The following is an 8,432-nucleotide window of genomic DNA, read 5'->3' as shown; positions in this document are numbered from 1 at the left end:
CCCCTTTTGCCGATCACCTGTCCAGCTCTTGGCTCCATCCCTCCCTCTCCTGACTTCTCCTATCATTTTGGATCTCCCCCTCCCCCTCCCACTTTCAAATCTCTTACTAGCTCTTCCTTCAGATAGTCCTGACGAAGGGTCTCAGCCCGAAACGTCGACTGTACCTCTTCCTAGAGATGCTGCCTGGCCTGCCGTGTTCACCAGCAACTTTGAAGAATCCAGTGTGAGGCAGGAATCTGAGGCAGAGTTTTCGGATATGACTGGAAAGAGAGGTTGCTTTGGAATAGGGAATAGATTGACATGGCCTCCGGATGTAACAGAGAAGTGGTGTTGGATTCTGATGTTTTAGTCCAAGTTTCTTTCGTAAGTCAGGAAAGAGGCACAAAACTTTTTGCTTCATGACTGTTTTACTAAGTGTCAATAGAACAAAGAGAAACTGAAACGAACAGTGATAGAGGTCTACTAAGTGAAAGGAGAAACAAAATCTAAGATGGCACTGACCTTGTGGTCAGCTCTGTTATACCCTTATGTAAGGAAAATTCCATTCAAATTTGAAGATAAAAGTAGCCATTGAGATAGCTCTTATTCAAATAATGTAGTACCAAGAGAAGCTTCCAGCATCATACCAGTATAACCATGAGAGGGGAACACACTGAACTTGCATATACACATTATGGCCACTAGGAAGCATAATAAACTGTTACATGCATATACAGAGCCTCCAAAAAGTATTCACCTTCCCCACCCCCTTGGAAATTTTCATGTTTTATTGTTTTACAACATTGAATCACAGTGGATTTAATTTGGCTTTTTTCACAGTGATCAACAGAAAAAGACTTCCTGCCAAAGAGAAAACAGATCTCTACAAAGTGATCTAAATTAATTACAAACATAAAACACAAAATAATTGATTGCTTAAGTAGTCAGGCCCTTCAAGTCAGTATTTAGTAGATGCACCTTAGGCAGCACTTACAGCCTTGAGTCTGTGTGGATAGATCTCTATCAGCTTTGCACATCTGGACATTGCAATTTTTCCCCATTCTTCTTCAGAAAACTGCTCAAGCTCTGTCAGATTGCATGGGGATTGTGAGTGAACAGCCCTTTTCAAGTCCAGCCACAAATTCTCAATTGAATTGAGGCCTGGACTCTGACTTGGCCACTCCAGGACATTAATTTTGTTGTTTTTAAGCATTCCTGTGTAGCTTTGGCTTCATGCTTGGGGCCATTGTCTTGCTGGAAAACAAATGTTCTCCCAAATTGCAGATCTCTTGCAGACTGCATCGGGGTTTCCTCCAGGACTTCCCTGCATCTTGCTGCATTCATTTTACCCTCTACCTTCACAAGCCTTCCAGGGCCTGTTGCAGTGAAGCATCCCCACATCATGATGCAGCCACCATCATGTTTCATGGTAGGGATGGTGTGTATTTGATGATATGCAGTGTTTGGCATACGCCAACATAGCGATTAGTCTTAGGGCCAAAAGGCTCAATTTTGTTTTCATCATACCACAGAACCTTCTTCCAGCTGACTTCAGAGTCTCCCAAATACCTTCTGGCAAACTCTAGCTGAGATTTCCTGTGAGTTTTTTCAACGGTGGCTTTCTCTTTGCCACTCTCCCATAAAGCTATGGCTGGTGCAGCATCCAGGCAGCAGTTGTTGTACGTGCAGTCTCTCACATCTCAGCCACTGAAACCTGTAACTCCTCCAGAGTTGTCATAGGTCTCTTGGTGGCCTCCCTTACTAGTCCCCTTCTTGCACGGTCACTCAGTTTTTGAGGATGGCCTGCTCTAGGCAGATTTATGCTTGGACCATACTCTTTCCATTTCTTGATGTTTGACTTAACTGTACTCCAAGGGATATTCAGTGACTTGGAAATATTCTTGTATCCATCTCCTGATTTGTGCCTTTCAATAACCTTTTTGCAGAGTTGCTTGGAGTGTTCTTTTGTGTTTATGGTGTAGTTTTTGCCAGGATACTGACTCACCAGCAATTGGACCTTCCAGATACAGGTGTACTTTTTCTTTAATCAATTGAAACACCTTGACAGCACATAGGTCTCCAAAATGAGATCTCCATTCAACTAATTATGTTAACTTTTGAAAACAATTAGCTGCACCAGTGATGATTTGGTGTGTCATATTAAAAGGGGTGAATACTTATGCAATCAATTATTTTGTGTTTTCTATTTATAATTAATTTAGATCACTTTGTAGAGATCTGTTTTCACTTCGACACTGAAGTGTCTTCTTCTGTTGATCAGTGTTAAAAAATCCAAATTAAATCCACTGTGATTCAATGTTGTAAAACAATAAAACTAGAAAACTTTTTATAGGCACTGTAAGAACTGCTTAAAATACAAGCAGAAAATTAATTGTTAAACTCAAAGAAAATATCAATTAAACAATCTAATCTAAGAATTAAACAGTAGCATCCAGCTGTGGTTAAGTGTTTCAAGGTGTGAAATGGACAGTAGAGAACCTGGGCATCTTCAGAGATGGAAGAAGATAGTACTTAAATGGTGATGACTCAATCCTCAGAGAAGCATAGTTCCTATGTTACAGCCTATAGCTCACATTAGTTGAACTTCCAATACAGATCACATGGTCACATGCTCTCTGAACTCACCTACTAAGTTACCAGTTCACCTAGTGGGTTAATAATTAATATGAATTTCACCCTGGAGCTCGCCAGTATTTGATTGAACCAGTGCTTGTTTTAATTTTCAATAAAGGGAATTAAATCCCTCCCGCATTATTAAAATGAATAAAGTTCAAACAGTAAATGTTATTTGATTTAATAGACGCCCACATGAGGGAGCACTTACTATTATGATCAGAGTGATATTGAAGTTCTTAGAATCTTTTTCTTTGTATCTTTATCTTTTCTTCTCTCTTTTGCTGTCAAGTGCCACCTCTTCACCACCTACGTTCCCCTCCACCACTTCTCTCAGCCTCCTCTCTCCAGGGTAAGAGATGGTAATGTAGTGGTTAGTAATGCTTTATGATGCAAGCTGAAAGATCAGGATTCAATTCTCACTGCTGTCTGTAAGCAGTTTGTACATTCTCCCTATGACTGTGGTTGCCTCTGGGTGCTCCAGTTTCCTCCCATAGTTCAAAGACATACAGGTCACGTTTAGTAAGTTGTGGGCATGCTAAGTTAGCACCTGAAGCATCATGACACTTGCAGGATGCCCCCAGCACATCCTCAGACTGTCTTGGTCATTGATGCAAATACAGTAATGCATTTCACTGCACATTTTGATGTACGTGTGACAAGTAAAGTCAATACTTGTCATTAAACTTTTGCCTTGTCTAAATAGGTGAGGTCTGGACGTCTGCTGCTATAGTGAACATTGACAAGATAATCCACTTCACATATATTCAGCGGCCACTTTAGTAGGTGCACCTGTACCCTGCTCATAAATGCAAATAAGCCAAACATGTGGCAGAAACTCAATGCTAAAAGCATGCAGGCATGCTCAAGAGTTGTTGTACAGACCAAACAACAGAATGGGGAAGATCTGTGATCTAAGTGACTTTGACCATGGAATGAACTTTGGTGCCAGATGGGGTGGCTTAAGTATCTCAGACATATAATCTCCCAGGATTTTCATGTGTAACAGTCTTTAGTGTTTACAGAGAATGATACAAATAAACACAAAAAAATCTAGTGAGCGACAGTTCTGTGGACAAAAATGTCTTTTTAATGAGAGAGATCAGTGGAGAATGGCCAGTCTGATTCAAGCTGACAGGAAAGCAACAATAACTCAAATAACCACGTATTGTAACAGTGGTGTACAGAAAAGCATCTGCGAATGCACAAACCTGGAAGCCGATGGGCTACAGCAGCAAAAGGCCATGAGCATACATTGAGAAGAAATCAACCAGGGTTTCATCGTCCTCTCCACCCACTGACCCCATCATGTAAACTTTGTGGCGGGAGATTGGACTTAACTGGGATGAATTTCATTGTCACATCCTCTGCCAAGATGTTGAAGGCTGAGGAAGAGTGTGATATGTCTGTTCGTGTTTGTGGAACTGTAGGCTGATAAGAGACAGCAAAGTCAAATGAAGTAAGTAAAAAAGTACATCATACAGAAATTCAGGAAGGATTTACAAGGTTAGAAATGATATACTTTTTCAGAACATTATTAAAAGAGAGTCTTTACACATTATATAAGTAGCTGAATGGAAGCAAGTGGCATTTTGATAGGTTACATATTTGACAAATAAATGAAGAGATTTTAGAGTCTATTTTATCAAAAAGGGATTTTGGAACAAAAATCGGTAATGCCTAAAATATATACAAGAATTTTGGCAGAATAAACATTTTAACAGCATTAATACGACCACTCAAAGTTAAATAAAGTGGAGACCATTTAAAGGAAAGTTGAGTAATGCGGTCAATTAAGGGTAAGAAATTAGTCTTAAATAAATCCTTATGTTTACAGGTAATTTTAATCCCAAGGTATGAAAAATGATTATTAACCAATCTAAATGGCAGGTTCTAAGGGAACTTACTCATTAATAGGGAAAAGTTCACTCTTATTAAGATTTAATTTGTATCCTGAAAAAAGACTAAATTGTGCTAATAAATCTAAAGCTGCTGGAATAGATTTTTGAGGATTAGAAATATATAAAAGTAAGTCATCAGCATAAAGTGATACTTTATGAGACTTTAACCCACGAGTTATGCCAATAATGTTAGGAGATTCTCGAACAGCAATTGCAAGAGGTTCTAATGCTATGTCAAATAATAAAGGGCTAAGAGGACAACGTTGTCTCCTTAAAAATAAAAACCCGAGATTGGGTAGAATACATCTACAGAAAGCTAAGAGAGATGGAGGCTTGGCATTACCTAACTTTAGATTTTATTATTGGGCAATTAACATTCGACACATGAAATTTTGTTTACTTGACCTAGATATACTATCCATTCCTAAATGGGTGGTCTTGGAATTACATTCTGTTCAAGGCTATGCACTTGGCTTTATATTAGGTTCTTCTCTTCCTTCCGATTTGAATCGCTATAAACAGGTTTGCAACCTGATAGTTAAACATACCTTATGCATTTGGTTTCAATTCTGAAAATTTTTCAATCTTAATCAATTTGTGCTAGCGATTCCTATTATTGGCAATATATTTTTTCTCCCCTCCCTTATGGACCATGCCTTTCAAATTTGGAAGACTAATGGTATATCACGATTTTTGGACTTATTTTTAGATGGTTCCCTTATGTCTTTTGAACAGTTATCTAACAAATGCAATTTACCAAGAACACATTTTTTTTAGATATTTGCAAGTTAGAAATTTTCTAAATACCATACTTTCTTCCCTTCCGGCGTTACCCCCTACAAATATTTTAGACGCTATCATTAACCTCAACCCGTGTTAGAAAGGTGTAACGGCTATTATTTATAATACTATCATGAAACTTAGGATAGCTCCATTCGGTAAGATTAGGACTGACTGGGAAAAGGAATTGGCGGATGACTGGGCTCATATTTTACAACTAGTCAATACTTCCTCCATCTGTTCCAAACATTCTTTAATTCAGTTTAAAGTTGTCCATAGAGCACATATGTCCAAAGATAAATTAGCTCGTTTTTACTCTCATATTAACCCTCTTTGTGATAGATGCCATGGGGAGATAGCTTCCTTGACCAACATGTTTTTGTCTTGTCCTACTCTGGAAACTTTTTGGAAAGACATTTTTAATATTATTTCAAAGGTTTTGAATAGTGATATTTCTCCCCATCCTATTACTGCTATCTTTGGATTACCTAAAACTTCTACTAATTTATCCCCCTCAGCGCGTAGAATGATTGCATTTCTTACTTTAATGGCGAAAAGGTGTATTTTACAACATTGGAAGGAGATTAATGCCCCAATTACGTTTTTTTTGGTTCTCTCAAATGATACTGTGTCTAAATTTGGAAAAAATCAGAAGTAATCTTTATGATACTTCAGTTAAATTTGAACAGACCTGGAGATCTTTTATTCAATATTTTCATTTAATGTAACTATTTTTTTTCTCTCTGATCATATATACAGTCCCTTCGTGGATTTTATTTGCTATTAGTGGAGGTCGGGTTTGAGGACGTGATTGTTTAATCTGTTTAAGTCTATTATTTACCTAGTTTGCCCATTGCTTTGCTTTGTAGCTTAGTGGCACGGTAGTTTTTTTTGGGGTTTTTTTTTCTCCTTATCATTTTATATGGAAAACTAGTATACTATTATATTACCTTGTTATTTTGTAACTAACCTACATTGGTCGCATTGTTTTTTTGTATTAAGATTTCTTGTTTATCTATATCATAACAATGTATCGGTTGCTATATGTTTTACCTTCTGTATACTTATTCAATAAAAAAATTTAAAAAGAAAGGTTACATATTTGAAAGATGGAATGTATCTAGATAAACCCGCTAGAAGTGGTTATTAGAAAGAAGCTTCACTATAGCAACCTCATTGAAAACACTTCAGCAACCTTATTTTGCCTTCATATTGCTTTTTTATGTGTCTGAATCAGAGTGTTAATGTTACAACTTGATGAAAGCTCTCTACAACTTGTGGCATCCTATAAAGATGCACAACATTGGGTCAAACATGAGTGAGGAAACTTTCTCCTGATTGCCATGGGTTGTAGTACCTCAGCTGATGAATTTGCATGTCTTTCTCTTTGAACAACACTTGTAAGAAGCAGGAAGATTTGGAGGTGCACAGGTGCTCTGGGTGTGGGAAACAAAGGGGTAGCTGGGTACTACCACCACTGATCAGGATGGATGAGTCATGGAGTCATACAGTACAGAGACTGGCATATCGTTACCACCAACTACACTAAATCCCATCCACCAACAATTACTCTGTAGCTTTCTACATTTTGGCAATTCAAATGCCTGTCCACGTAATTCGCATCACCCTGATTGCTGATCGGGTTCCGTGGCTGAAGCCTGCATTCATCGGGCTCCCGGACCATCAGCAGCACTGAACTCTCTCTGTAGCTGATGTCTTACTTTCAGCTACTCTGTGGTTCATGGTCTGTGGATTGTTTGTTTTCTCATTGTTTGCACGATTTGTTCTTCCTTTTTCAAATGTTGAATGTTTGACTGTCTTTGTGGTGTGGAGCTTTTCATGAATTATATTGTGCTTGTTTTGTGGCTGCCTGCAAGAAGATGAATCTCAAGATTATATATAGTATACATATTTTGATAATAAATGTACTTTGAAGTTTGAATTCTTAAATGTTGTGTGAGTCTCTTCCTGCACCATTCCCTCAGGTTCTACTTTCTTGGTGGAAAAAAAGATATTCCTCCGAACCTTTTAAAATGATCCCTTACCTTTGGGTTACTCCTGACCTTTGGGTTTCAGACATTTTGACTATGGGTATAAATATCCTAGCTTTTAGAATGTAGAACATTACTGCACAGTACAGATTCTTCAACATGCGATGTTGCATCTGACCTACTGAACATGCAATCTAGTCCTTCCCTCCCAAATGCCTCCCCCCATTTTCCCTCCATTCATCCATGTCCTTACCTCAGAGTTTCTTAAATGTCCCTAATGTATCAGCCTCTTCCACCACTCCTGGCAGTGTGTTCCACACACTCACCACTCTCTCTGTAAGGAACCTACCTCTAACATCCCTCCAGTACTTTCCTCCAATCACTTTAAGATTGTGTCACCTTGTATTAGCCATTTCTGCCCTGCTGGCTATCCACTCTATCAAAGCTGCTTATCATCTTAAACACCTCTATCAAGCCACCTCTCATCCTCCTTTATACGAAAGAGAAAAGCCCTAGATCGCTCAACCTATCTTTGTATTTATCTCATATTTTTGTCATTCAGGTTTATACTTCAAAACTGAGGTCCATTGATATAACAGAATTGGAATAGTAAATGGTTTATTATTGTCACGTGTATGGGAATATGATAAAAAAAACTGTTTGACAAACCATCCATACAGGTCGTTTCAAGATATAGTACATTGAGGTACTAACAGGATGCAGGACACATTTACAGAGAAAGTTCAATGCAGGTGGACAGCAAGGTGCAAAGGTTATGACAAGGTAGATTATGAGGTTAAGAGTTCACGTTTAATGTACAAGAGGTCCTTATAACTTTGGGATGGAAGGAGATAAGATATGCCACCAGGATTACATATCTAACAGAATTTGCTCAACAGTGCACTATGGCTGCTGCATGTACCATTCTACAAAATGCACTGTGCTTATTAACTCAGACTGCACTGACAGAACCTCCCAAACCCAATGTCTTTACCACGAGAAAGAACAAAGGCAGCTGCTGCATGGGAGCACCACCACTTTCAGATTGCCCTCCTTTTTGTACTCCATTCCGTTCCGTCTTGGAAGTACACTGTCATCTCTTTATGTTTGCTGGGCCTAGACCCTGGAACTCCTTCTCCAACAGCAC

The sequence above is a fragment of the Mobula hypostoma genome, chromosome 18, assembly GCF_963921235.1.
Source record: "Mobula hypostoma chromosome 18, sMobHyp1.1, whole genome shotgun sequence".
Lineage (NCBI taxonomy): Eukaryota > Metazoa > Chordata > Chondrichthyes > Myliobatiformes > Myliobatidae > Mobula > Mobula hypostoma.
The sequence above is the reverse complement of the archived record's forward strand: the minus strand, read 5'-3'. Positions refer to the sequence as shown.